This window comes from Spinacia oleracea, chromosome 1 (genome assembly GCF_020520425.1).
Source record: "Spinacia oleracea cultivar Varoflay chromosome 1, BTI_SOV_V1, whole genome shotgun sequence".
Taxonomy (NCBI): Eukaryota; Viridiplantae; Streptophyta; class Magnoliopsida; order Caryophyllales; family Amaranthaceae; genus Spinacia; species Spinacia oleracea.
The window spans coordinates 4,767,183-4,788,654 of record NC_079487.1 but is presented as its reverse complement, the minus strand read 5'-3'; the positions used below and the strand labels follow the sequence as shown (position 1 = coordinate 4,788,654).

The following is a 21,472-nucleotide window of genomic DNA, read 5'->3' as shown; positions in this document are numbered from 1 at the left end:
CATCAGCGGTGAAAGTCATGTTCGGGAGGTGTGGTTGGCTGTCTCCCACGACGCTGAAGTTGACTCGATGGGAGAGAGCTCTTAGGTGTTTCTTGCTGGCCTGGCCAGACCTCTGCCCCCCGAACACCACTAGGATGTCATTTTTCTTCTGCCCTGTTGCTTCGTAAACCCTTTTCTGGGATTGCTCATGCGGTTTGCCGCTTGCGGCCTTTTCCTTTTCCTCCATTCGGTCTAACAAGTATTGTTTCAGGTAGTGTAACACCCCCGGTTTACTAACTATAAATAAATAAGAAATATAAAAGACTTTATAAAAATTGCGGAAGCTTACACCTAAATCGGTGGTATCACCGCCACACTTGACCACATTGTCAAGTGCTAAGGCTTTCAAGACTTAAACTATTACAACTCAATTACTAGGTGGTCTATTTACAACGGAAAAGTGTAAAACTGTCATAAAAGACTAAACAATAACACTTGAGCTCCTTCATCTTGAACTGCGATCTTTCACGATCAGTCTGCTCCAATTAATCTTGACTGCTCACCATAGAGGACAAACTCCAAAAGGATCGTCGTAGGGCCACCATAAGAAAAAGACATGGCCGCAAACACACATAGCAAATAAACACACACGTCAGCAAAAAGCTGAGTAATCACCTGTAATATACAAAAACATACTAATGTAGAATATATAATAAAGCTCATGTAAATAATGTAGTATGAAACTACATTCAAATACGATCCCAAAGATAAAACTAACTCCATACTCTATGGAAACTATAAATATTCTCTTCCTATGAACCTCAAATATGTCAATATGATCTTTTCCTCTACTAAACGTACTCAAACCAATAGGTGCCATATTTGCTCTTTGTTCTATACCTAGCCTTGGACATGGGTAATTTGAATAATAAACCAACAAGTATAAAAACTTGAAACTCTCAATAGCTACTAGAAAGACTCTCTGAGTCAAGGCCACTTTTGGACCAAATCCCACTTTGGGGATAATAAGAAAATAATAAAGATTGTATCTTGCTCCTCTACTAATGGTTATCATCTCCTTACCAACATGCCAAGAACTAAGGTCTATCACATTGAGCCTCAAACCAATAATACAACAATTATATTCTCAACCTTTCTCATAACCTGATCAATATCACCGATATCCATTATGGATTAATAAGCTATGCATCTCGATTTTGGCACAATATCTCAAGATAATATTATGACATAATTTGTTCCATAATATACTTTAGCTCTTTGAGGAAAATAAAAATAATTCTCGAATATAAACTAATTCTTGATCAATCTCACAATTAAACCTATATCCTTTACATGATAATCTCTGAAACAATATCATTAATAAATACATTCTACTCGTAACTCCTATGCTCAAGGCTATAATTATATAATTACCAATAACTAGCACAATAAGAAACACTTAAACTATACGGTACATTAAAAATATAAAGCATACTGATTTATATAAAGTACTAGTATTATCATAAGAATCAAGTACACAAACGTCACTTAAGAGATTATAAATCTAACGGTATCTTATAATAGAAATACATATAATTAACAATAACATACAACTCTAAGAGACTTAGTGTGCGTGATTACAACTAATAATATACACGAACTATTAGAAGGGACTAAGCGTGATTACCTTCCGAAACAAAATATCCATCACAAAAACGGATCTGCGTCGAACCGAAAGAATTGTCCTATGAATGAGTCTGAACATAAATTACTTGATATCAAAATAGAACAAGGTGTGGTGGAAATAAGTGGTAGAATTTTGGGTGATTGTAATCTCACGCATGAGATTGAATTTGATGACGGCGACGCTGGAAAAAGATGGAACTAGCATATTTCTTTTTAAAGATCACTTTGCTGCATTCAAAATCACGAGAGGGCACGGGTCTAATATAATTAGGGTAAAGGAATATTGCAAACGGCAGAACGATGAGAGTTTTTATAGAAACTAATATTAGGTTTAACGGAAGTACAAATATATAGTACTCATAATAAGAGTCCTACTAAATTTAAAATAGCGTTTTGAACTTTCTGAAAATATTAAAAGAGACTAACTAAAAACGGAAAATCATTTAATAAGAATTATAACTTTATTTTGGCTATAAGTTATATTTTACGAAATCATAAATTAATGGGGTTTTACAGGTAGCCTCGGCGAACGAGGTCCTCAATGTTATCTTTCAGCGAGTTGCATTCCTCGGTGTGGTGACCGAAGTCATCGTGAAACTCGCACCATTTGTTCTTGTTTCTCCGTGCCGGGTTGGACTTGAGCTTTCCTGGTAGCTTCCACTTCTCATCATTTCTGTTGAGGCTAAAAATTTCTTTTCGGGGCACAGCTAGTGGAGTGTAGTTAGTGTATTTGGGTTGAAGTTCACCCCTTCTCCCGTCTTTCTTCGGGCTCATATCTCTAATTCCCACTTTCTCTTTCCCTTTCCTTGAGCTGCCCTCGGGCTTTCTCGGGTGGTTTTTCGTATTTCTCGGACCCGACGATCCTTTCAACCTTGCAGCAGCTTTGTTGAATTCTTCGGTTCTGATAAATGCATCAGCCATTTGGAGCACGTCGGCTATTTTGGAGGGGTTTTTCATTGAAAGTTTGTCACGGAATTTCCCCTCCTGGAGTGCGTGCTTTAAAGCGAAGATGGCCACGTCTGGCTGCAAGTTTGATATGTTTGTTGATTCCTTCATGAATCTGGCCATGAATTCTCTTAGACTTTCGTCTCTTTCTTGTTGGATTGAGGTTAATTCCGCGGTGGTTCGTTCGGGGCGATTGTTTCTCACGAACTGCGTGCAGAATCTCTTCTTCAACTTCTTCCAGCTTTTGATCGATCCCTTCGGCAGCGATCTGAACCACTCTCCCGCCACTCCGGTTAGCGTGGTTGGGAAATATTTGCACCAACATGCTTCGGAGTAGGGGCTCAAGAACATTTTTTTCTCGTAGGAGATGATGTGATCCCTCGGATCCGTGGTTCCGCTATACGTCAGGTGTGCTGGCAGTCTGACCTTTGGGATTTCCTCCATGATCAGCTCATCCGAGAAAGGGGATGACGTTGGAGTCATGATTCTTTTCCTGAGTCTAGCCCTGATGCCTTCGCTTGCCGGGGTTCTATGGTTAGAACGCTCGGGCGTACGACAAGGGCTAGGGGTTCGATCATGTCTCCTGTCTCTTCTTCTTTCTCGGCTACTGACCTCGGGCCGTTCGCTGGATCTACTTGATTCGCCTACCCCAAGCCTTGAATGGATCGAAGGTCTTAACCTCGAATGGACCGAGGGCCTCAACCTGCTGAGTACCGAACTTCGGATCCGAGTGTTAGGAGTAGTCGATCCGCTTTGGAGAGCTGTTGGGGTAGGTGTTGGTTTTGCAAACCAATCTGGTTGTTGTTGTGCCCTTTTTTGGGTGTCCCATGTGCTTTCCATCCATCTTGACGTTAGGTGTGTTCCTGTCAAGGGAGGGAGTTCTCGTTCGGGTCTAGACACCTCGACACTGAGCGGCTCGTTCAGCCGTCGCTTGGTCCTCCTCTCCTCTCTGCGATCTTTTGCCAATCCTTGATGTTTCTCGTTGAAGAGGAAGTTTTGCATGATGGTCATGGCCGCATTAAGTTCTTCCCTGGATGGAATCGGAGGTCCTACGTTTGTGGCGGTCGTAGCTCTGCTTGGCTGTGACCTCGCCACTGATTGAGGATGCGCCTCCTCATCAGATTCTGAATCTGATCGCACTATCATATCGTCATTATGGTTGTTGACAACATCCTTAACCATTTTGCAGGAAGAGATGGTTCGTGTTTTTCAAGGCTTTGAAGTGTTCTTCCCCACAGACGGTGCCAAATTGTTCCGGTGTTGTAAAGGTGGAAACAATGAGCTTCGAATGAAGGCCCTTTCGTGTGTGTCGAAGATCTTGCTTGCTTGAATGAGTCGAGTCCGAATTCACCTGCACAAGAGTAAAATCACTAGCCTCGGGGTTTTTCCGAGGAAAGCCCCTCCGATGCCTAAGTAAGAACGATGCTCAGATTCTAGAGAGAAGTTCTCTAGAAGAGTAGTCTTAAGGCGATCAATTGGACGTACCTTGAGGTGTGAGCCTTGACGGCCTATTTATAGTGTTTGCATAATAAATGCACATAGGTCATTTATTGCTATTGGGCCTTGGGCCTTAGTGGATGGCTGAATAGCTGTAGACACCTATTTTTGTCCCCATTCCCGAAAGGGAAAGGTTCGATGATGAAAGCATAAAATCTCCACTTGACAACGCATCTCCTATAAAATAAAAGAATCTCGATTCCCCATTTCATTTCACCCGAAACCTGCTATTTATGGAAACCTGCTAAAAATAGTAACTGCCGTAAAAGGTAGCTTCTAAAAGTGGCAAATCATAAAAGATAGAAACCTGCCAGAATTAGGTGTTGCATTCCAACATAAATCCTAAATGAGATAGAAAACTGCGAGAATCCTATTCCTAATAGGATTCGGAAATAAGAGTTACGTATTAATTGAAATCCTAACGAGCCTAGAGTTCGTAACGGGCCCAGACGCATTCCGTCATAAAATTGATACGCGCTAAAAGACTCGATTAAGTCTCAAACTCTACGTATTTCAGGAATCCGAATCTGACTAAAGAAAACTGCCCAGACCCTATTTTCAACGCCTGGCTCTGGGCGCCGAAATCTTCGGCGCCCAAGCCTGGGCGCTGAAATTACCTGGGTACGTGTTTTTTCCTAATTCTTTGTGGATTAGAACTCTGCAATTCTATCTTTCCACGAACTCTTCCCTATAAATAGGCCCCTAGATTCGACGTGAAACAACACACAACAACACACAATTATATTCTGAGTATTGACTCCAACCCTTAGCCTAAGCCTCTCGCTGCGAAACTGTTCACGCGTTCTGTCGCAATCGATCCATAAATCGAACAGAACGTATCCTGTTCCATAATTGAGATTCGTTAAATAAAAAGGAGAAATAGCAAAGTCAAAGTGGTTAGTTTTCTGAGAACCGTGACGCACCTCTCAAGGGTGCGTCGTAATGTGTCCCTTTTCGATGATTTAACTGCTTTCCTCGCCCTTTTTATGAACTGTTAAACTAACCTAATCTGATTGTTCTATCACGCCTAACAAATATAATATTTTTGGGAAATCGGATTATCATGCTAGGTCCCTTAACGCTATTTAAATCAGATAATCAGGATCGAATTAGTATTATATGTTGCATATTGCTAAAATCAACTCAGATTAGTTTAATAGTTAACGCATGTCCCTTCAATTATTTATGCTGAGCTAGTAAGGATATCCTGCCTCTGGAGTTATCGACGAGCGAAGTACTCCTCTCGGTAGTTACAGTCCCCCGAACGCTCAATCTCTACCTTGCGGGTGTATATTGAGAGATCCCCACACCAGGGATCACAAGGGAACCTACGGCCGTCGTGGTCAAACATAATTGCACTCCCTTTATGTCACGATAACCGGGTTTTGTCAGTTTTTCTCATTGTCGTTAAAAACTGAATGGCGACTCCTATATTACTAGTCAATTGGGTGTATACTCACAGGAAATCCAACTACACTTGATTGAACAAAAAAGAATCGTCACACCCACGAGGGACATGGTCACGCATTAGCCTCGCGCTTTTTCGACCCCCTCACAGTGGCGACTCCACTGGGGATAGTGAAGGAAATACTCGTGCTTGTAGGTAATCAAAATAGCCGAAGGGTGAAACGATCCTACCCCGCGTTTATTTCCCCATCAAGTTGGGACGACCTGAAAATCAGCATATTAATGTGAACGGGCAGAACATCATAACGAATCTCGGCTCCCTCGGGAGTTGGGACTCAGGATACCTTTTTTCGCCAATAGGGGGGTGCATACGCCGCGCATGTTTCCCACTCGGTACTTGTGCAGGTAGTACACCTATCCCGAACCTAATCGCTCGCCCATTAGGTCCCTCTCGCCTGCATGCCCCCTTGGCTTGCACTTGCGGGTTGGCCTCTTGAGCGAAATTCGTCTGTTGAAGACACTACCTCGACCGGGGCATGTGTTGGATCTACGATAGAAGCGGTACCAAGCCAGGCGCAAATAAACTACCTATAGAAGTCTATCATAAACTACGTGGCATATTTAATTTTCAAATCCATGTTTGTAATGTAGTTATGTGTAGCGAAATATGTGATTGTGTGTGACAAACTATCCTAGAAAACCAACGACCTTAAAAATTGCCCAAACATTCATAGACTAATTTGCCAAAGAGTTATACCGAAACACGTGTTCCACAAACCCGAACGATCACCACAAAAATAAGCGACGCTCGGGATGGCCTGTAACGAATCCCACAAACGTTGCACAACGCGTAAGGACGTTATTAGGCAAGCACGCAAAATCGAAGTCGCATAAACAAAAGTATACGCAAACAGAAAACGAGAACCAGCCAGGGACGCATTTTCAACGCCCCTGGCTGGGCGCCAAAATTTCTCACGCCCCTCGCTGGGCGCTGAAGTTGCTGCCTGGCCTCTTGGTCAGGCACAGCAGCCTCGGTGCCCACGCATGAAAAAATATACGTAGCAAAAAAAAAACTTTTCGTAAAAATTGCTGCAGGGGCGTATGAAAAGGCACTCGACTCTAAAAGCGACTAAAAAATAAAAAAATAAATAACTCTTTGTGTCGTTGTTAGGCCTCCTACGATGACAATGCTCGGCACCAAAACCGAGCATGCTAATTAAACAACCTTGAATGTCACATGGGCAAAATATTCAAAAAATAATGTTCGAATAAAGTCTTCAAGAAAAAAATAAATGTTCAAATAAATCCGAGTCTAGACTAGGCTATGCCAAAATACAATCCAAATCCTAAGTCTTAGTTGTCTTATCCATAGAATCGGTCCTAATGCTTGGTGTCGTTCTGCAAGTTAAAAGGTTAAACCATATTGAGTCTCCCTTCCTAACATTTAAATCAATAAGCACCCATATGTAATTGTCATCCCTTGCTAAGAATCCACGGCCTCAATACTCTCTCTCACCAATAAAAATAATATTATAGTATTTGCAAAATGGAAACAGTCACGTTCTGAAAATCATTCCCCCATAGTCGCACAACCCCCAAAGTGAACCTAAGGTATCAATACCATCGGCAAAATTAATGGCCTCAAGGCTTATGATCACGTTGGGACACGACTATCATAGTCCTCTCGAGTCACTCACTCCTTGAAATACTACTAAGTACGGACTAAAAGATTTTCCATGAATGCAACATGACCAACCATGAAAATACCCAAATCGGCATACCATAAGGCTACCATTGGGTAAAGCAATACACACTAAGAGAGAAGCCGCACTAATGATTCTAGCCTTGCAAAAATAAAAATTCGATCTCCCCAACTAACTACCTTGTCAACATTAAGCAAAATGGCGCATGACAAATGAACACCCAAGGGTTAAAATCTAAAGTGTCAACCAACGAAAGTTATGGTCCAATTAGCCTAAGTCTGAGAGTCGCTTGGTCAAGTATTATAGGCTTACGCCACGTCATTATTTTGAGTCTAGGCCACCTCCTTGTATTCATACACGGGTTATAATCAGAAAGATTAATGAAAGTTTGAGTCTAAATCACAACTTCCAATTAAATCCCGAAAACTGGAATCTGAAAAGAAGCAAAAAAAGATTATTTTCGATGTAATTCTTTCGTTAAATTTCAATAAGGTAAAAACAACATTTTGAATCTACGCTATTTGCACATTTTAAGAAACGACTAAATACGCTTGCAAAGTAAGACAAATTAAAGGTCCACTATAGGCCTACCAAACGAGGCTCACTCAGTCTCGCCTCGTGACTCAAAGACCACAACCACCTACCTTTTAGCCCAAATAAAAAATTTATGTTGAGGGGGGAAATCCCGAGCAAAAAAGAAAAAATAGAAAGAGAAAAGAGAGAGCGAAAAGAGCGAGCCATGAAATACTTAGCCCGTACCTCCCAAAGTGCGAAACCTACCCAAGTAAACGAAGGAAAAGAATTGAGTTAACCAATCCAAATCATAAAATTCTACGATGTCTACCCTTTCCAATCCTTATGTTCTTAGACGCCTTCGCTCTGGGGCCCCTGTTCAGCTCATTTAACCCATCCATGTTCTCATTGCCATAACCCAAGAAACCATTACCTCAACTCGTGTTCTTGAACTTGTTGTCAACCGCAAACCACGCACGGCCATTGACACGTGCGTCATACCCATTATTTCCAAAGCCCAAACCTGTTCTTACACCATCATTGGCATAATGACCATATAACTTGTGTGGATACATCCTATACCCTTGAGCTGTCCCCATGCTATTCATTGGCCTTGGTTGATGTAATCCTCGTGCTTGACTAATACCTATACCACTCATTCAACCCATCTTTCAAGTCGTCTTGAGTCACGAATATAAAAAAAAACAAATGAAAAGTACATTCTACGCTTAACATAAAAAAATATATAAAAAATGTGAATAACAAAAAAGGAACTTTGCAAAGAGCCCCTAAAATTAGTCTAAAAAAAAGAAAAATAAGCATTTAGCGCACCAAAAAAGATCCGCCCAGAAATAATTTCAGCGCCCACAGCTGGGCGCCGAAATCTTTAGCGCCCAAGCCTGGGCGCCGAATCTCTCTGCTTGCTGAAAAATTTGTCCCGAAGTGCTCGTCATTTTATCTGCACATGCACGGAAAAATAACGAACACTTGGAGGGGTACAGCACGTATTCAGATATACGTACCACCAAGAAATACATGTACTCAAAAAAATATAAAACAAATTTTTGGCTTACGGCAAAGCAGCAGATTAAAATAATAACAAACTTCACTTATTCTACCGTTTCAAATAATATGTTTCCACCTCAGAACGTACTTGTTTAAAATCGGCATTCTAAAAAACCATTTTCTAGGCTAAGAACTACGCAAGACCTGATTCCAAATTAAATTTATTTAAGGCGGATACGTAGGCAATCCATGATTCGGTCCAACCAACTTGACAAAAATATTAAAGCGTATAGAAAAACAAGAATAAAAATAGAAGTCCCTTATTGAAATTTAATTACTTGCAATCCGAGTCGAAAGAAAAATTTAAGTCAAAATGAAGAATCCAAGTCATCAAAATGCCAAAATTAATGAGCACACATCGAAAAATAATAAGGGCACGTACCCTTGCCAGAAGGAGCACTCACACTCCTAGGCACTTAGCCAAGACTCAAAAAGATCGCTTTGCCTCAATTGAATGGGGGCTAGCGCAAGCGTCCATGACCTCTAAAGTACTCGGCTTGACCCTCCCTAAAGCGAACTAACTCACTTAAAGACTTTCTTTCACCACTAGACATAGTCGTTCGCTTAAAGACCTTCTTTCACCACTAGACACAGTCATGATCGCCAACAAGTAGTAAAGGCAGTAGGCTTGCAATAAAGAGAATTGTTCTACGGCATTGCCCCATCATTCCTTCGAACTCAGGGCACCCGTTCATGGTAATTCAAATACTTGCGAATCCCCTTTGAAAAAAAAATCAGACATTGTCAATAGGACTTGGCACTTAACCAAGGCTCACCCTACTCAGACATATGACACGGACATCTAAAATCGAAATTTAAAAAAGCATCGTTAATGGGAAGACATAACAACAACTGGGGGCTAAAAAGTGAAATGAAAGAGCTAGGGAAAGAACTAAGTATACCTTGACCTTTTGTGCAGACATACACCAAGTAAATCTAAGTCAATTTGAAAACGGTTTATATTCCCGCAATTCTGGAAAAGATGGCCCGAAAAGCCTAAAAGCATATGCCAAACGGGCACAAGTAATATCTTGACACCTGCACCCTGGCTTCCAGCAAATCCTTAGACAGCATTCCAAAAATCGTAACAGTATTTTGATTCACTCATATAATCCTGTACGAACCTTTCTATAAGTCAACTTACCTAGGACACCTCGGGTTGTACATAGTAGGACTCGGATTTTAAATAATTTTCAAATGATTTTCAAAGACTTCTTCGAACATAATAAAGTGTCGTTGGTTTAAGCTAAGTATGCGTTTATCTCAATGTTGCAAGTGAGTCAAGAGATTTCTAAATATGATTATGGGTAAAGAAAGGCACCTAGCTTTTGGTCAAGGTACACTTCAACATGTGACTACCTTGACCATGGCAATGTCGCACAATACGACATTTACAAGAGTAGTAGCAGATCACTACTCGAACGTACCTCGCACTAAACGAGTCTGGTTCAAACTATTCATGATCCATGTCACCATGAATGCACAAAAACGTATGCACAACATTATAGCACCAAGCCAATCCCGTAGCTACAATTGGGGGCTTGAGAAAAACACTCTAAAATGCTCGAAATGACGATTTTATCGCAAATTCTCGACGCTAATGCTATACATACATCATAGGGGCACAATCCTAAGATTTGATCGTGTAAAACGAACCTTAGAATGGCTACAACCCCTCCCAAATTCTAAGCGCTACTTAGAATATATAAAGTCACCCCACTAACAAGGGTAACTGAAAATCGCGAGTCACCAAAACTCCGATCAAACTACTGCAGATAACGCTCGCCCTACAAGCGCCCGTTACACAGTCTACCTCGTTCCAAAACAAAAGCGAAAGAAAAAAATCAAGGATAAGAACTGTCAAAATATACCCAGAAATCAATTTCAACGCCCAGGGCTGGGCGCCGATATCTTTAACGCCCCAGCCTGGGCGCTGAATATCTCTGCATGCTAAATCTTGCCCTGATATAAAAACAAGAAAGAAACACCTATGAATCCTCGCATCGAACGAAGTAATAAGCCGTGCAAACCCACGCAGAAGGTGCTACACTTATTCGAGCACCTGAACAAGGCATGATGAAATACTCCAATGCAAATGATATCCCAACACCTGGAAGAATGTTATAAGACACGTCGTTAGGCCACACAAGCCTACGTCGCACCATAAGTTCAACCGTCCCACGGTACAAGTCTAAAAAGGAGTAAGGCATGTTGCACTAATGTAGGCACGACCAAGAGCACGTGTAAAAGAGGCAAAGACTACTTATCGCCCAAATTCAAAATGCAAGCCACACGACTTCTACATTAAGGATTAAAGGTAGCAAAATATTACCTACAACGGAAGGGATAGCTCGCACCTACACGAGCGGAACCCCAAGGCATCTTTTCGTACGCCAAAAGGAAGCATCCCAACATGCATACTTGGGGGCTCCAAGCTACGAAACAACCATAAAAAAATAAAAAAAAAATCTCGAAGCAAATGTTTGAAACAATCAAAAGGGCACGATGTTTGAGCCCACCTCGTAAATGGGCCTGAACCCTATCAAGCTTCTAAGCGAACTATTCACAATAAGTCATTGCTAAAAAAAAATGATTCAAGCAAACTGATTAATTGACCGCACACAACGGCCATTCTATGAACACTCGTTCGCACATACATGTCATCATTCACGAACGCATTCAAAAGAAAAAAAATATATACAAGAGCGATCAAAGTCTTACGCCTCAAGGTATGTTCCTCGGGCCATATAGACTCGCCCAACTGTTGCAATAACTGTACGCCTTAAAGAGCAACAGTTCCTTAAAATAATCGCCCCAAAGCGACAAGCACCGTAGTCCACCAATCGGCTACGGCTTCTCAAGAAAATCATCACGTTCTGAAAATAAAGAAAAAACAAAAGAGAAGAGAATACATAGAACTTTCAACTCTGTCATCAAAAGACCAGCCCAAACAACACTTTCAACGCCCCACCTGGGCGTGAATTATTTCAACGCCCAGGCCTGGGCGCTGAAAATGAACCCAGGCTCAAAAAAGGCCCTAACTTCTATTGGGCCATGCCGCATCCATTCGACTCGAAAATTGCCGATTTCCTTACTGAAAGTCGCACCTCACGACTTTGTCAAGAGTAGCACACCACTACGAAAATCGCTCGCACTTACGAGCACGATCCCAAACACGATCAAAGACATTGAAAAATGCGTAGTAACCTCTTTGACAAAAAATGACCGTCAAGCACAAGTGCTTGGGGGCTCGAAAGAAAAAAATATATCTAAAAAAAAGGGGTATGCAAAGTTAAAACAATATTCCCAGACTACGCTGTACAAAATCCCGTGTTTGGATAATCTCAAAAGAAAAAAGAACCGGTTTACGACCTCAAGACAAAGGTCGCCGTTGATACTTATACATGGTCCCCCAATCAAGGACCCAGGTAATGGCAAAATTGAGCCAAAAGACTAGCTCAAAACCATGAAAAGGTGATGACCACGAGACTATGGTCCATCTAAGCACATTGTCAACCCACATTCAGGTTGCAACTAAATCCGAGCATCCCTCGGAAGAATTCGCTCCTATAAGAATGAATAAAAAGAAATTCTCAAAAAAAAATCACAAGAAAAAAATGAAATAGGGACTTGCCCACCTCAATCAGGCAAGATCGAACCACGCGAGTTCCAAAATTAAAAAAAACGAATTCAGGGACGTCCACCCTCAGCGGACAGGGCTCGCCCACCTTCAACGGGCGGGGTCTGCGTCACTAGCCGTAGCCGCGCAGGTCCTCAGTTTTCGAAAATGAAAAGAAAATAAAATTTTCAAAATAAAACAGGCTCGCCATCTTCAGCCGGCGGGGTCTGCGTCACTAACCGCGCAGGTCCTCAGTTTTCGACAAAAACAAAGTCTTCAAATTTAAAATAGGCTCGCCATCTTCAGCCGGCGGGGTCTACGGCGCAAACCACGTAGGTCCTTATTTTCAAAAAAAAAAAACAAAATAAAATTTCAAAACAGATTCGTCCACTTCTATCGGACGGGGCGTCCACCCTCAGCGGACTGGTTCGTCATCTTCAGCCGGCGGGGTCTACGTCACAAACCGCGTAGGTCCTTATTTTCAAAACATCAAAACAAATTCGTCCACTTCTATCGGACGGGGAGTCCACCCTCAGCGGACAGGCTCGCCCACCTTCAGCGGGCGGGGTCTGCCTCACTAACCGCGCAGGTCCTTAGTCGCTGCAGCGATAACTTTTTTCGGTTTTCCCTTTTTCCAAAAATTAAAGGATTGGTTTTCCCTTTTTCCAAAAATTAAAGGATTGGTTTTCCGTTTTTCCAAAAAAGAACGATGTGCTGGATTTTCCTTCGTTTTACGTCCTATAAAAACAAGGGGGTTTTCTCGTTTAGCTAGCCCTGAAAATGAGAATCTTAAAAAAAACGTTTTACCTCGTGATTGGGCTTGGCCAGGCCCAATTACAATTTACAGCTTTAATTTCGAAAACATCTGTAGCTACTCCCAATGACAAAGTCAGGGAGTTTCTACGCACCTTTAGATCCTTCCAATGACAAAGTGAGGAAGTTTCTCACTAGTAGAAAAAACCCTTATTGCAGCGGGCTTTTAGACCCCTGTTGCAGCGTACATCGTATGCTGCAACTGGGGGGCCTGCAACAAGTCTGAACTTGTTGCAGCGTACAAGTTCGCTGCAAAAAGTGATTTGTTGCAGCGGGCTTTTAGATGTACGCTGCAACAAGTGCCAAAAAATTGGCAAAAATTTGGACTTGTTGCAGCGTACATATATATGTACGCTGCAAAAGACTCAACTTTTTGCAGCGTACATTTATTTGTACGCTGCAACAAGTCTAAATTTTTGCGAAATTTTTTTCCCTTGTTGCAGCGTACAATATATATGTACGCTGCAACAAAGCACTTTTGGCGGGAAAATTCTAATTTTGTTTAGGGATACCTAGAGTGTCTTGCACCAAATATAGAAACCTGTCAAAACAATAATAGAATAACGCAACCTGTATAACAAATATAAAAACAACAACTGGAGTTTTGTATACTATATATCCCAAAACCAAATTAAGTGCACATATTACATTTAAATATATGTTCCAATTTCAACATAAACATACATTTTAATATAAAATTTATTCTATAACAACTAAACCAACTCGATCAAGCGCGCTAAAGCCAATAATAAATACTTGCTGGTAAAAAACTTGGCCCATTGCTCACGAACCACATCAAATTCCTCGCATAAGGCGCAATCCTCGGAGTGTAGACCTTTACAAAAACAGAAATTTAAATTAAACATTAGATTAAATACAAATTAAATATCACATTTTAACATTCAAGAAACTAATGACAATGTCCTAATAGTCTAAAATGAGTCCTTAGGTTCTTTAGTTCAAAGTTAGGAGCGAAAATGTCATTTTAGCCTAAATATGACCTATAATGACCCAATGAGCCTATAGGTGCATAAATAGATTGGAACGAGTCTTAGATCGTTAAAATTATGCATATTAAACATGTAATAAGTTTTAAATGAGTCCTTAGGTTCTTTATTTTAAAGTTGGGAGCGAAAATGCCTTATTTTAGCCTAGATATGACCTATAACGATCAAACAAGCATTAAATGGGTATAAGTAGATTAGAATAAGTCCTAGAAACTCAAAACTAAGCTTATTAATCATATAATAATTTAAAAATGAGTCCTTAGGTTCTTAAGTTCAAAGTTGGGAGCGAAAATGTCATTTTAGCCTAAATATGACCTAAAACGACACAATGAACCTTAAATGGGCATAAATGGATTGGAATGAGTCCTAGAAAGTTAAAACTAGAATATAAAACATTTAGTAGGTTTTAAATGAGTCCTTAGGTTCTTTAGTTCATAGTTGGGAGCGAAAATGTCATTTTAGCCTAAATATGACCTACAACGACCTAATGAGCCTTAAAGGTGCATAAATAGATTGGAACGAGTCTTATAAAGTTAAAAATTATGCATATTAAACATGTATTAAGTTTAAAATGAGTGCTTAGGTTCTTTATTTTAAAGTTGGGAGCGAAAATGCCTTATTTTAGCCTAGATATGACCTATAACGATCAAACAAGCATTAAATGGATATAAGTAGATTAGAATAAGTCCTAGAAACTCAAAACTAAGCTTATTAATCATATAATAATTTAAAAATGAGTCCTTAGGTTCTTAAGTTCAAAGTTGGGAGCGAAAATGTCATTTTAACCTAAATATGACCTAAAACGACACAATGAGCCTTAAATGGGCATAAATGGATTGGAATGAGTCTTAGAAAGTTAAAACTAGAATATAAAACATTTAGTAGGTTTTAAATGAGTACTTAGGTTCTTTAGTTCATAGTTGGGAGCGAAAATGTCATTTTAGCCTAAATATGACCTACAACGACCTAATGAGCCTTAAAGGTGCATAAATAGATTGGAACGAGTCTTATAAAGTTAAAATTATGCATATTAAACATGTATTAAGTTTAAAATGAGTGCTTAGGTTCTTTATTTTAAAGTTGGGAGCGAAAATGCCTTATTTTAGCCTAGATATGACCTATAACGATCAAACAAGCATTAAATGGGTATAAGTAGATTAGAATAAGTCCTAGAAACTCAAAACTAAGCTTATTAATCATATAATAATTTAAAAATGAGTCCTTAGGTTCTTAAGTTCAAAGTTGGGAGCGAAAATGTCATTTTAACCTAAATATGACCTAAAACGACACAATGAGCCTTAAATGGGCATAAATGGATTGGAATGAGTCCTAGAAAGTTAAAACTAGGATATAAAACATTTAGTAGGTTTAAAATGAGTCCTTAGGTTCTTTAGTTCATAGTTGGGAGCGAAAATGTAATTTTAGCCTAAATATGACCTACAACGACCTAATGAGCCTTAAAGGTGCATAAATAGATTGGAACGAGTCTTATAAAGTTAAAATTATGCATATTAAACATGTATTAAGTTTAAAATGAGTGCTTAGGTTCTTTATTTTAAAGTTAGGAGCGAAAATGCCTCATTTTAGCCTAAATATGACCTATAACGATCAAACAAGCATTAAATGTGCATAAATAGATTAGAATAAGTCTTAGAAACTTAAAACTAAGCATATTAATCATATAATAAGTTTAAAATGAGTCATTAGGTTCTTAAGTTCAAAGTTGGGAGCGAAAATGGCACTTTAGCCTAAATATGACCTACAACGACCTAATGAGCCTTAAAGGTGCATAAATAGATTGGAACGAGTCTTATAAAGTTAAAATTATGCATATTAAACATGTATTAAGTTTAAAATGAGTGCTTAGGTTCTTTATTTTAAAGTTGGGAGCGAAAATGCCTCATTTTAGCCTAAATATGACCTATAACGATAAAACAAACATTAAATGTGCATAAATAGATTAAAATAAGTCTTAGAAACTTAAAACTAAGCATATTTATCATATAATAAGTTTAAAATGAGTCATTAGGTTCTTAAGTTCAAAGTTGGGAGCGAAAATGTCATTTTAGCCTAAATATGATCTATAACGACACAATGAGCCTTAAATGTGCATAAATGGATTGGAATGAGTCCTAGAAAGTTAAAAATAAGCATATAAAACATTTAGTAAGTTTAAAATGAGTCCTTACGTTCTTTGGTTCATAGTTGGGAGCGAAAATGTCATTTTAGCCTAAATATGTCCTATAACGACCAAACAAGCCTTACATGTGTATAAGTAGTTAGAATAAGTCTTAGAAACTTAAAACTAAGCATATTAAACATCTAATAAGTTTAAAATAAGTCCTTAGGTTCTTTATTTTAAAGTTGGGAGCGAAAATACCTTATTTTATCCTAAATATGACCTACAACGATAAAACAAGCATTAAATGTGCATAAATAGATTATAATAAGTCTAAGAAACTTAAAACTAAGCATATTTATCATATAATAAGTTTAAAATGAGCTATTAGGTTCTTAAGTTCAAAGTTGGGAGCGAAAATGTCATTTTAGCCTGGGGTTGGATAATTTTAAACACATACTAATTCCAAAATATGCTAAACCAAATATATTGGATTAAGTCTTGGAAAGTTGAAACTAATCATATGAATCATGTATTTAAGTTTGACATGAGTTTTTAGGTTCGTTAGTTCAAAGTTGGGAACGAAAGTGACATTTTAGCCTATATATGACCTATAACGGCAAAAGAAGTCTCGAATGTGCAGAGATAGATTGGAACGAGTGTTGGAAATTTAAAACTAATCATATTAATCATGTAATAAGTTTGAAATGAATCCTTAGGTTATCTAGTTATGAATTGGGAGCGAAAATGACTTATTTTAGCCTAACTATGACCTATAACGACCAAAGTCTCAAATGTGCATACATAGATTAGAATGAGTTTTATAAAGTTAATACTATGCATATTAATCATGTAATAAGAATAAAATGAGTCATTAGGTTCGTTAGTTCAAAGTTGGGAGCGAAAAATGTCATTTTAGCCTAATTATGACCTATAATGGCCAAACAAGTCTCAAATGTGCATAAATAGATTGGATTGAGTCTTGGAAAGTTAAAGCTAATCATATAAATCATATAGTAAGTTTGAAATGAGTTCTTAGGTTCATTAGTTCAAAGTTGGGAGCGAAAATGTCATTTTAGCCTAAATATGACCTATATAGCCAAACAAGTTTCAAATGTACATAAATAGATTGGATTGAGTCTTGGAAAGTTACAACTAATCATATGCCTATTTCCACCCAAATCCAAGAACAACCTATGCCTATTTCCAAAAAAGAAAAAGGGAGGGAAAGAAAAAGAAAGATAATACAAGAGCATGTTAAAGACCAAAAAATAAAAACAAGTAGAAACTTAGCCGATTTTCATATTAGCTTTATGACTTATTTTTTCCCCACATGGAATCCTTCTTCAGCTAATTCCATTAATTAATTAAATGAGAAAACAAATTAAATAATTAACCAACACCAAAGTACATGCAAGAAACAAAATTAGATGTCTTACTTTTTTCCTCAACCGGCTTTTCCTTGCTGCCTCACGGTTCTGAGCAAGCCTTCGTAGAGTCTATAATAATAAATCTTTAAAGATGTTACAAAAATGAAGCTACAAGATGTCAAATAGCATGAAAAGAGAAGAGTGAACAACTTCTAACCTTATGATCAGTCTACTTCGATCTGTCACTCGAATGATAATGACATTGCTTCTGCCCCCACCGTCTCTGAGCTTCCATCGTCACGAAATACAACCAGGCCTTTATTGAGTTTGTCGTCCCAAGATTCAAGTTCAGCCTCTCTCCAAATGCTAGCTCCATTCCTTGAAATTGCCAAAATGCTAGCTCCTACAAATGGCTGCCCCCAACTAGGTGACACATACTTCTTCAGGGAAGACAGGGACATTAGTGTTCCTGTAGCAGATAACAATACAATATTTAGGTAAGATAACAGCTGGAATTACCAAAATGGCCTGCAATATATATATATATATGGGGATTTTGAACTACATATTGGAAATCTACAAGTAAAGAATCTGGAAACAGATGCAGAGATTGTACTTTTATATCACAAAAGAAGATTAGTACGTAAACCTGGAAAATCTAGATTGGTCAAATAGACAAAACAAATCACTGATGACTGAAATAAGACACTAAAACAAGAATAAACAGAGGTTTACATTATTATCTTGGTCGATTATACGAAATGCTTTCATTAATTCTTCCTTAGTGTCTCTTTCTCCGATTTTAGCAGTCATCATGTGACAAAATTCATCGAAATCAATGGCACCACTTCCATCCTTGTCAACATCCGCAATCATTTGATTGATTTGCTGAAATAACACAAAAAGTCAAGCACAGTAGCTGTTATAACAAACCGCAGTCCCCTTAATCAATTACCTTTCCCTTCCTTTATTGCAACCAGAGCAAAAATGGTGAGTAAATATAATCTATAAAAAGGATACCTTAAATGTGCAAAAGCCAGAAGGATGAAAATCATTAGAAAACTCAATAATCAAAAGTTCGAAACCATAATTTTGAACAATTAAAGACAATTAATCAAGTCCAACAACGGATTTTTACAAGAATTGGACCACCTAAGCAATGATCAATTTCCAACAATTCAACCAAATCAACATGCAAAGCACTCAATTTTTTTATTTGCAAATTGCAATGTGTCATATCTCACCATTTGTTCCAGCAATGCACCACTAGATTCTCTCTCCAATTTGAAGCAATAAACCATTTCACCCATTTTCCCCAAATGTACTTTCCCAATTTAATCCGATCTTTAAAATCGGGATTGTCTGGAACAAACCCTAATTTCAATTCAATCCAATATTAAGCTATTTCACCAAATTAACAAAACCCAGAAAATCAAATCAACTACTAACAGACTGCTAACCCAATTAATCCTAAAATAGATCAAAACCCAAAATCAGAACAATTGATTATAACATCTAAATCCGACCAACTTCAGCAATCAAAATACCCACAAATTTCTAGCTGAAATTAATGTAAAATGGCGTATAAGCACGAGAAAACAAGACCCACAAAATTTCAGATAAAATTAAATGAAAATAAAGAGAACCCAGAAACATACTGTTGGGCTTCTTGCCACCGGAGCAAGGCGGACAAAACCAGGAGCCTTTAGGAACAGCAGCCAGAATAGGCTTAAGACAATATAAATGGTAGCCTCGATCGCAACCGTCGCAGAGCAATAAATCAGGAGCATTCTTCCCAGATCCACACTCCTCACCCAATTTCAACAATTACTTGCAAAAAACCCAAAAAAACCACGAATTAGAGAGAGAAAGAGAGCAGATGAAGAAGAAGAAGAATGAGGAGGCGAGAGAGTACGCAGGGAAAGCTGAGGGAAGAAGAGGGAGTACTGAGCGTGGAAATGGTCCTTAGGTTTGAGATGAAATGTTTTTCTTAATTAGCTTTGCAGCGAAAAAAATTTATTGCAGGGGGCTTTTATCTGTACGCTGCAAAATAAATGGGCTATTGCAGGGGGCTTTTACTTTGTACGCTGCAAAAAACTCTCTTGCTGCGGGCAATTAATTTGTACGCTGCAACAACCCTTTATAAAGTTTGACCCGCGTTGACCTACTGGTTGTTGAAGCGTATTATTACATGTACGCTGCAACAAGGGGGTTGCAACAGGGGTTTTTTCTACTAGTGTCTATACTATCAGTTGACAAATCCCAATGAAACGTGAGGGATATGTCGACACTTCAAGTGATGACCCTTAAGTCAAATGTTATCACTCGGGGGCTCGTGAGACCCTCGCAAAACAGGTCACATACACCATGGCTTGTGTGACGCACTCCGTCTAATACTTTGACCATCGTCTTACTCCAAGACTCAGTCAAAGTGGGGGCTAACTGTAGACACCTACTTTTGTCCCCATTCCCGAAAGGGAAAGGTTCGACGATGAAAGCATAAAATCTCCACTTGACAACGCATCTCCTATAAAATAAACGAATCTCGATTCCCCATTTCATTTCACCCGAAACCTGCTATTTATGGAAACCTGCTAAAAATAGTAACTGCCGTAAAAGGTAGCTTCTAAAAGTGGCAAATCATAAAAGATAGAAACCTGTCAGAATTAGGTGTTGCATTCCAACATAAATCCTAAATGAGATAGAAAACTGCGAGAATCCTATTCCTAATAGGATTCGGAAATAAGAGTTACGTATTAATTGAAATCCTAACGAGCCTAGAGTTCGTAACGGGCCCAGACGCATTCCGTCATAAAATTGATACGCGCTAAAAGACTCGATTAAGTCTCAAACTCTACGGATTTCAGGAATCCGAATCTGACTAAAGAAAACTGCCCAGACCCTATTTTCAACGCCTGGCTCTGGGCGCCGAAATCTTCGGCGCCCAACCCTGGGCGCTGAAAATACCTGGGTACGTGTTTTTTCCTAATTCTATGTGGATTAGAACTCTGCAATTCTATCTTTTCACGAACTCTTCCCTATAAATAGGCCCCTAGATTCGACGTGATACAACACACAACAACACACAATTATATTCTGAGTATTGACTCCAACCCTTAGCCTAAGCCTCTCGCTGCGAAACTGTTCACGCGTTCTGTCACAATCGATCCATAAATCGAACAGAACGTATCCTGTCCCATAATTGAGATTCATTAAATAAAAAGGAGAAATAGCAAAGTCAAAGTGGTTAGTTTTCTGAGAACCGTGATGCACCTCTCAAGGTGCGTCGTAATGTGTCCCTTTTCGATGATTTAACTGCTTTCCTCGCCCTTTTTATGAACTGTTAAACTAACCTAATCTGATTGTTCTATCACGCCTAACAAATATAATATTTTTGGGAAATCGGATTATCATGCTAGGTCCCTTAACGCTATTTAAATCAGATAATCACGATCGAATTAGTATTATATGTTGCATATTGCTAAAATCAACTCAGATTAGTTTGATAGTTAACGCATGTCCCTTCAATTATTTATGCTGAGCTAGTAAGGATATCCTGCCTCTGGAGTTATCGACGAGCGAAGTACTCCTCTCGGTAGTTACAGTCCCCCGAACCCTCAATCTCTACCTTGCGGGCGTATATTGAGAGATCCCCACACCAGGGATCACAAGGGAACCTACGGCCGTCGTGGTCAAACATAATTGCACCCCCTTTATGTCACGATAACCGGGTTTTGTCAGTTTTTCTC

The 21,472-nt window shown here is 39.0% G+C and overlaps 2 long non-coding RNA genes across 5 annotated transcripts; both read right to left on the bottom strand.

Moving 5' to 3' along the window:
• Positions 1 to 283: 283 nt before the first annotated feature.
• Positions 284 to 1,942, bottom strand: LOC130465699 (uncharacterized). Of its 3 annotated transcripts, none has more exons than XR_008925717.1 (2): positions 1,667 to 1,942; positions 284 to 654 (listed from the first exon to the last, which is right to left on the bottom strand). It is a non-coding gene; the product is annotated as an uncharacterized lncRNA (long non-coding RNA). The 3 variants fall into 3 exon arrangements; XR_008925718.1 differs by having other exon boundaries at positions 284 to 555; XR_008925716.1 differs by having other exon boundaries at positions 284 to 534.
• An 11,869-nt stretch (positions 1,943 to 13,811) lies between these two features.
• On the bottom strand, positions 13,812 to 19,719 carry LOC110781523 (uncharacterized). Of its 2 annotated transcripts, XR_008925715.1 has the most exons (6): positions 19,639 to 19,719; positions 19,382 to 19,553; positions 18,459 to 18,611; positions 17,941 to 18,192; positions 17,793 to 17,852; positions 13,812 to 14,062 (listed from the first exon to the last, which is right to left on the bottom strand). It is a non-coding gene; the product is annotated as an uncharacterized lncRNA (long non-coding RNA). The 2 variants fall into 2 exon arrangements; XR_008925714.1 differs by lacking the exon at positions 19,639 to 19,719 and having other exon boundaries at positions 19,382 to 19,618.
• Positions 19,720 to 21,472: the final 1,753 nt, after the last annotated feature.